Here is an 8937-nt window from a genome sequence, read left to right on the forward strand (position 1 = left end):
AATAAAATATACAGCGTTCTACATCGAAATTGCACCTATCCAACTGATACCCACAGAATGCTTTGGTTCATTTTTTGCTGAAGTCTTGTATCCGTAATCAGTTTATGGTTCCTGTTTACAAAGGACTGTAGTTCCAACCTGCATGTTGGCTGATACATTCATTTATGTTAACAAATAAGATAAAACAATAACGACATACGTTAGAACTTCACTCATCCATCTATGGTGTGAGTGACTTCTTTGTTGAATAGGGGATAAGTTTTTGAATACTAGAGAAATACTGCCTTAATTTTTTGTGCCATTCGTTCACAGTGTAACAGCTGCAGACACGGCACACTTGTAAGTTTAATCTGCATCATAAAATATTTCCCCATTACTTTCATAAGTCTAGACAAGCACTAAAAAAAATAAATCAAACCTTGATGTGTAGCATTTACTGACTTCAGCAGTGTGTAAATACTCTCAGTATGGCTGATTTCAATATGGCATCACCAGACGAGGAGTTAGGTAGAGATGCATCGTAGCATGTCATTATGTAATACTGTATTTCCACCAGGCAGATACAAGAGAAATAACATCAAGTGCGTAGGTAATAGTAGTATGTAGTAATAAAAAAATTTTAATATATTAACAGTAGTAAAATAACTAGTAATATAATTAAGACGGGATGCATTTTGAGTATTGCCTTTGGTTTTAATATAGTTTAATTACAACTATGTAATTTAACTTTTTATAAATTATATATGTTTGCATAACACCTGGCTCACAAATTTCCTGAAAAGTTAGCAATTGGCTCTCTGGAGCCAGTACAAGCTGGCTCCAGCATATCACTGGAAAACCCTTTATATTATAAACCACTTAAATTTGAGATTTGTAATCTTACCATTATGTAGCCTATCATAGCTAACTCAGGGAATGGTAAGTGCAGAGGAGAACAATGCATCTAGGTAAAGGGGTTATGGAGTATTATTTTATATAGGGCAGTCAGAGTAGTACTCTCTGAAAAGGTGACACTTGAGCAGTGACCTGAAAGAAGTAAGGAACTGAACTGTGCAGATATCTGAAGGAAGATATTTCAGGCAGAGAGAACAACACGTGCAAAGGTCCTGAGGTAGGGACTTGGCTAGCGTCTTTGAGGAAGAGCAAGAGGCCAATGTGGCTGGAACAGAAAGCAAAAGATGGGGTGGGGCAGAGAGTAAAGAGATAGGAGATGACTCAGAAGTATCTATGAGCTAAGTTGCACAGGATCTGTAGACTGTTGTTAGAATTTTGCCTTTTCTTCAGGTGGGATGGAAAGCCAAGGGATGTTTTTGCCAGAAGCCTGACATGACTTGAGTGTTAACGTGAGCACTCTGGCAGCTGGGTGGATAACAGATCACAGGAGGGCAAGAGCAGATGTAAGGATACCAATGAGGAGGCGATGATCCAGACGGGACAGGATGATGTGCTTGCAGCAAGCTGCGGCTGGTAGAAGGCTGAGCAGTGGCCAGCTCTGGACATGTACTAAAGGTAAAGCCAGCAAGATTGGATAATAGATGGATGTGCGGTTTCAAAGAGGAATCGCTGATGACTTTCAGATTTTGAGTCTACACATTTGAAAGGATGGAGTTGCCATTTACTTTTGAAAAGGAGTGCAGGAGAAGCAGATTATTTGGACGATGGAACATTTGTCTCGGGATACTTGAAGTCTGGGATACCTGTGAACACCTGAGCAGAGATTTTGAGTAGGCTAAAGTTTGAGAGGTCCAGATTGGAGACTCACGTAGGAGCTGTCCACATAATGCTTGTACTTCAAACTCTGGGACTTGGTGAGATCACCATGTGATAGCTCCAAGTATGTAGATTAAACAGAGAAAATAACTAAGCAGGGGACCCAGGAAGGAAAATACACAGGCAGCTCCATCTCAAGGAGAATTGTCAGAAATTCCTACTACACCATTTGCAACCTCACCTTGGAGGACAAGGTCAGGAGAGGCAGTGACTCAGTGTCTCCTTTCCAGGGTGGCCTCCTCTTCCCAGTCCCTTAGGAGAACTTGCGTCTACCTGTCCTGTTGCCTGGAAGGCATGGGTATACTCTGGAGTCTAGAAAATAAATTTGTCTCGTAGCTAGAAAAAGATTTCCTGGGATTCTTGTTGCCCTGGGTTTTGCCATGGTCACCACGACTCTGTTGAGTGTCCCCCATTGCTTTCCAGACCCTCATACCCCCTTCACCTGATTTAACCCTGGTGCTACTGGGGCAGGCAGAGTAGGGTGACACCTGATCCAGCTTGCGTTCTGCTGTTTTATGTTGTGTTGAGGGCCAGTTATACAGCTGGCCCATGCCGGTTTGGTCATATCAGGTTATTAAAATATTGAAATGCTTCTTTGCTGTTATAAGTAGCTGCTGTCACCCCAGCCCCTCACAAAGGAATTTGTAGGTGGCTCTACCTGGCCCAGAGAGGATCTCCAGGGCTTTTCTCCAACACTACGGCTGGTGTTCACAGAATACAGTCTGTAAATATTTTTAACGTATCCTAAGACCTCATGCTTTGTTTAATCTCTGATTTGTTTCTCTTTCTCACTGATCTCTGAACTCCTCCAGGGCAAGTTCTGTGTCTGTCTTCATTACTACTTTATCCCAGCACCACATACAGCATCTACTACAAAGCCAGGACTTGATATTTGTCAGTCTTATGAATGACAGAGCGAATGAGTGCGTGAGTGAAATGATTACACGTGCATACCAGCCATGGTTACCTGCCCATGTTCATCTGTGTGTGCACAAACAGGGCCTACAGCTGGCCAAGAAGATGCCTTTGACAGCCACACAGCAGTGCCCACTGCCCAGTACCCTGGAGGAAGTCCACACCTCCACCCACAAGGCTCACATGTGCCTAGAGAGGTTCTCTGCTCTGCCTGCCCAGCCCCTGGTCATGGGTCACCACCTCCTCCTTCCTCCAGGCTGGTGGCAATGTCCAGTCAGTGAGCAGCACCTTCACAATGAGGAAGAGCTGGGAAGACTTGAGTTAGAGGACCTTGAAAGGCAGGAGCATTGCTATTGGGTCTACCTGTGTGTCCCAAAGCTGTGGTTATCTGAGGCCCGAGGCTGACCATGCAAAGCCTTGGAGCCTCCTTGCTTGGAGTCTCCTCTCTAAGGGGGCAAACCTCTGGGTTGAGAGACTGAGAAAGAGCAAAGAGGAGGCCAAGTGTGATCTGGGAAGGGTCTACTGGTCCCCAGGTCTAGGTGTCAGTGACCAGGGAGAGCACTGTGCTGTTTCTCCTTCCTGAAACTGAGCTTCCAACCCCAGCTCAAAACATGATAACCCACAGGGGTCTGTTTAGAGTGCTTCCCATGGGGATGGTCATACACAGGCTGATGGAAAAGTGGCTGTGAGCACGAGGAAGCAGGCTTGCAAGATCGCTCACACCAACAGGTGATGAATCTTCCCTAGGGAGCCTCAGTTTGGAGTGCAGGAATCTAGCCCACAAGCCCTGCTGTAGTCCATGTCCTGATGCTGAAGGAGGAAAGAAAGCCCGTCCTCTGAGACATGGAGAAGGTCTGTCATGGGCAGGCCCAGGCTGGGACGCAGCAGCAGCTCTCCTCCCCACCACACTTGGCCAAGCTCCTCCATCATCCCCTACATCACCCTTCTGAGTCTCCCGAGGCACTGTTTAAACTGCACATTCGTGGACTCCAGCCCCAGAGATCCATACCTTGGCTATGGCATGGGACCTGGAAGCCATACCACAAGTGTGATGACTTGGGCCTGGGGCGGGAAGATTCCATTGCATGTGGTCCTTAGACCGCACATAGAGAAACTGGCAGGTGTGCGGCTGGGGAACGTCTCCACCATGAAACACCTGGCCTGAGGTCCTAGCACCATCCAACTAAGGCTGGGGAAACTCTTTCAGGAGTTTCTGTGGTTCCATGTAGACAGACAGGAAATGCTGTAGACACAGCCATGTGTCTGGATGTTGGCAAGACCCTTCCCAAAACTCAGTACATTTCACCACACACGCTGGACAGCAGTTAGCACCCCAAAGGAGCTCAGCTCAGCTGTGTGGGGAAATAGAAGCTGAGATGATGTAATGCCACAGGGACAGATGGAAACTCCTGCACGCTCTCAAAAAATCCAACCACGAAAGTGCACGCTGACAGCAATGGGGCTCAGCAGCAGAGAATATTTTAAATAGAAAAATAAAAGACTCTGGGGTCTAAATGGACTATAAACTCAATATGAGAGATGATGCATTGCAGATGGTCAAAAATACTTGTGATATTGAAACTGACAGTTTGATTTATTTATGTTTAACACTTATATAACACTATGTCTGGCCATGTTCTAAGCACTCCACAAATATTTATTCATTTAGCACTTAGAACAATTCTGAGTAGATACTGTTATTAACCCCATCTTACAGATGAAGAAACCGTGGCAAGAGAGGTTCGATCATTTGCTGAGAGTCACACAGCTAGGAAGAAGCAGAGACAGGATTTGAACCCAGTCATGAAGTCTCCATAGGGAGCAATGTGTAAGCCAGCACTCTACCCTGCTGTGGTGTAGCCTCCAGGTCCCATGCTGTACCCAAGGAGAAGTGCTGGCCATGGGGCCCATCCAGGGCAGAAGCACTGGAGGCTGAAGGAACTCATAGCCATGTCTGATGAGAAGCGTGTAGAGGAGTTGAGTATGTTGAGCTTGGGGAAGAAACCGTGAAAGCAGGTGGGAGGGTGGGAGGAAAAACATACACGTTGAACAGCTGTCTTCACGTATAGAAAGGCTGTTGTTTAGAAAAGAGGGTGGACTTAATATTTAATATTCCTGAGGGCTCAAGTAGAACAAACATTGTAGGGAAGTCTGTTTTATACACATGAAAAACAGACCATTCTGCCTCTTGGAGTGGCCCTAAAAGTGGACAGTCAGTGCCCTTAAGCAGAGGCCAGGCAGCCACTCTTCAGGCCTGGGGAGAGGAGACTGAGGCATCGATGCACAGACGACCCTGTTCAGATTCTAGATGCCTTTGATAGCAACAGCCCTGATCTCCCACCGAGACCTGGGGCACTGAAGGCAGAGGAAGCAAAGGGTCAACACAATCACAGCCATTGTTCCAGGTCACCTTCCAAGTACAGGCAGTGAGCTGAGTTGGCAAAGGTCAGAACGCACAGAGGGGCTGGAGCGTGCAGGACGTGGTGTGCCGAGGAGCAGGGGGGCCTAAAGAGGGAGGGGAGACTTTCCAGTGGCAAAGCCTACCTGCCCTTTACCCCCATTTTGCCCCCAGGGAAGACCCAAGTCCAAACACCCTCCAAGATAAGAGAATGTGGCATTTTTAGTTACTCATTAATTCAGTATTTACTGAGGTGAAATGTTTACTGAGCACCTACTATGTCGGCACATATGCGTTGAGTAACGGGGGTGCAGTGATGAATACGATAGACAATGTCCCTGTCCTGATGGAACTCAAGGTCCAGCACGTTGGAAAGATCATAGGCTCCAAAAAGCAACATATCTTGCATTGGAATCTAAGCTCTGGTGCTTCCAAGTTGTGTAACCATGGGCAAAGTACTTAAAGTCTCTGAGTATACTTGCTTCATCTCTAAAATGAAAATTCCTACCTCACGGAAGTGTTTGAATTTTAAAGAGGCCCTATCCTTGGCATGTGAAACATCAGCATTCGTATTCATATTAGCCCGGGTACTTAGCTGCAAGCACCCCAAGCAATTCTGGCTGATTACACCAAACAAGGAGTATATTGAAAAGATAGTGAGTGATTCACACCATCGTGGGAGGCCAGGAGAACAAGCGTTAAGACCAAGCTTTCAAAAGTCATGTCCGTCACAATGCCGAGCAATCAGTCTTTTTGGAACACCACTGCCATCCATGTCCCCATTCAATACCACCTCTGGATCGAGAGCTTGACCTCCCAACTGCTACAACCAACTTCCCCTCCCCACCCCTCCCCCACTAGAGAAAGCCAGATGCCTCCGCAACCATCTTTGCCAGCAAAATGCGTACAGGAAAGAACCTCTCTCCTCCTTCAGTCTCACCTCTGGACCGAAGACTCATGTCGGTGAATCGGTTGCGTTGCCTGTGTCTCACCGATGCCGGTGATGTAAAGAAGCCTGGGGAATGCAGGTCTCAGCACCAACTATGGGGAGGTGGGACTCCGAAAGCCAGACCATCCTTCAGTACAGCACCGATACTGGACAAGTGCTAGGCAACATGACAAATGTTCACTGGAGTCCCTGGCCCCACCTGCTCACCAAATACACACCCAACCTCTTGCCAGTCCTGCAAACCCTTGGTGGAGATGCCCAGACTGGCCAAAACCTCTCTTCCCCCTCCTTGTGACCCTGGCACAGCACTGAAATCCTTTATATGCATCTACCCACATGTGAGTGCCCCCATCCCCAGCGTAAGGGACAGAGCTGTGGTATGCAGAGGGGTGGGGCCCCTGAGGCTCTCAGGGGAAACCCAGATGAGCGGCTGGGCCTGGCTGGGAAGGGCACAGTGGGCTAAGACTGCCACCAAGTGGCCGTGCCAAGAACCACAGGAAACCAGGCTTTTCCCCCCAACCTGGCCACCCAAATGGAAAGCCGCTGCCTGCCCCTTGGACCTGAAAATGGAGGCTTCTCCTCCCCTCTGCTCCTGAATTGAGATGTCCACATCTGCTGAACTACAAAGGAGATAATGAAATGTAGCATTGATTTGCTATCCTACAGCTTATAAAATGCTTCATAGAGTAAGAATAATTACATGATAATATTAAGTATTGTTGCAGCAACTTGCATTAATTGAGGGCTTGCTACATGCCAGAAACTTTAAAATATCATCTCTTAATCCTTACAACAAATCTGTAGCAAACAAATGCATTTATCCAGCAGACATCCATTTTCCTTCCTTCTCTTAACAGTACTTCGATTTTTCTCCAGGAATGTTCCTTCCACTCCTAGGACTTTGTGGCAATGACTAGCAAGAAAGAAGCTCTGTTGGAACTCATAGGAAGAGAAGTCTTGAGCTTCCAGGTGCCATCCCAAGGGAAAGGCTGCCTGAGATTGAAACCAACACACAGGAAGCAGAACAGATCTCAGCGGCATTGGAGTCCCATGGACCAGCTGTGCCTGAAAAATGCCTGGGCTTTTCAATTCCCTGAACCAATATATTTCCCTTTACTGAAGTCAATTTGCGTGGGATTTTTTTTTTTTTTACTCAAAATTAAAAAGTACTATTAATTGCTATGTAATTTAAAAAATTAGCATGTGGAAGTAAGCTGTTATAAGTAGTAGATCCAAAAATAGAGAATCGTATGTCAAGGTCAGGGGTGGGGGTATTTATTCATTACCATGTGCCACTCCCTGTTTGCTATAAACTGAATGTTGTTATTTACAATTCATTTGTCAAACTCCTAACCCCTAAGGGACTTTGGGAGGTGACTAGATCATGAGGGTGGAGCCCTTGTTTAATGCCCTTCTGAAAGAGACCCCAGAGAGCTCCCTCACCCATTCCACCATGTGAGGACACAGTGAGAAGAACGTCTATGACCCAGGAAGTGGGCCCTCACCAGACACCATTTACTAGTGCCTTGATCTTGAACTTCCAGCCTTCCCAACTGTGAGAAATACATTTCTGTTGTTAATAAGCCACCCAGTCTATGGATTTTAGCCTGAAGGGACTAAGACACTGCTCTAGTGCTGGAGATTCAGTAGGCGCCAAAATGGATGTGATCCATGCTCCCGAGCTAACTTCCTGATGGAGAACGCCACCATAAACCACTGAGAATGCAGCAGCTCTGCAGAGTACTAAGCAGAGTGATGGGATAGAGTGAGGCCACGTGGCTTCTTGAGATTGCATGAGCAGGGGCTGATGCAATTGGAATGCACTCGTCGACATGTTTGCTGGCAGTCATGTCTCCTAGACCCCCTTGTTTGTATGATTCCAGTTAGAATTAGACAAAGGAAGAACTCACTCATGTGTGATTTGAAGGCAGAAGGATGTGGTGTCCATCATGCTCTTAAGGACTTACAGTCTCCTGCCGTGACAGAGAAATGTGGAGGTGCTCATGAGTCCTGCACACCTTTGCTCTCCTCCACGCAAGTTCAGCTGACCGTCAGCATCCTTCTGACCAAGCTCAACCTCAGGTCCACTGCCAGACATGTGGCCACGGGACACACAGAGATCATAGCCTCCTGGGGATCTCTTTATGAAATTCCCCTTCACACGTACATGGGGTGGCTCATGTGAGGGAGGAAGCAGCAGCCACGGAAAGAGAACAAGTTCAAGATCTGTGTTGGAAGTAGGCTTGGCAGGACTTGCTGGTAGGTTGGATGGAAGATGTGGCTATAAAGGGGGTCAGGATGTCTCCTGGGCTTTGTCTTAAGCAAGAAAGTTAATGTTTGAGGCCATTTATTGAGATAAGAAGGAGCCTATCTAGGATTGGAAACAAGAGTTCTTCTTTGGCCATTGTGGTAGGTTGAAAAAAAAGACAATATTGTGGTAGATTGGGGATAAACTGGTCACACACACACATACACAAACGTCTTCAGCAACTCCCAATCATAATCATAAACTTACATAAAAAATGCAAATGCAATGCAAAGATGTTTCTTTTTCCTGAACACTTGAAAGTAAATTTCTGACCAGATGCTCCAGCACCTGTGAATATTGTACTATTTCTTATAAGCAAGGACCTTCTCTCCCCTGCATAATCAAGATCAAAATCAATGTCATTGCTACCAGGACTTCTCAGTGGACACACACACACACATTTGCTTTGGTACATGCACAAGAACATGCATGTACCTTCCTCTTCATCTCTTTTCTCCATTGCCAACTCTCCTTTCCAGTGCACCTCACCATGTGGACGCCCTCCTCGCCCTGCTTGGAGTTGAATGCCCCATGCCAGGCCAGGCCACTCCTCTATGGGAACACCCTTCTCCCGAAGTGGGGCCACTTCCTGCCATA

The sequence above is a fragment of the Hylobates moloch genome, unplaced genomic scaffold, assembly GCF_009828535.3.
Source record: "Hylobates moloch isolate HMO894 unplaced genomic scaffold, HMol_V3 SCAFFOLD_11, whole genome shotgun sequence".
In the NCBI taxonomy this organism is placed as follows: Eukaryota; Metazoa; Chordata; class Mammalia; order Primates; family Hylobatidae; genus Hylobates; species Hylobates moloch.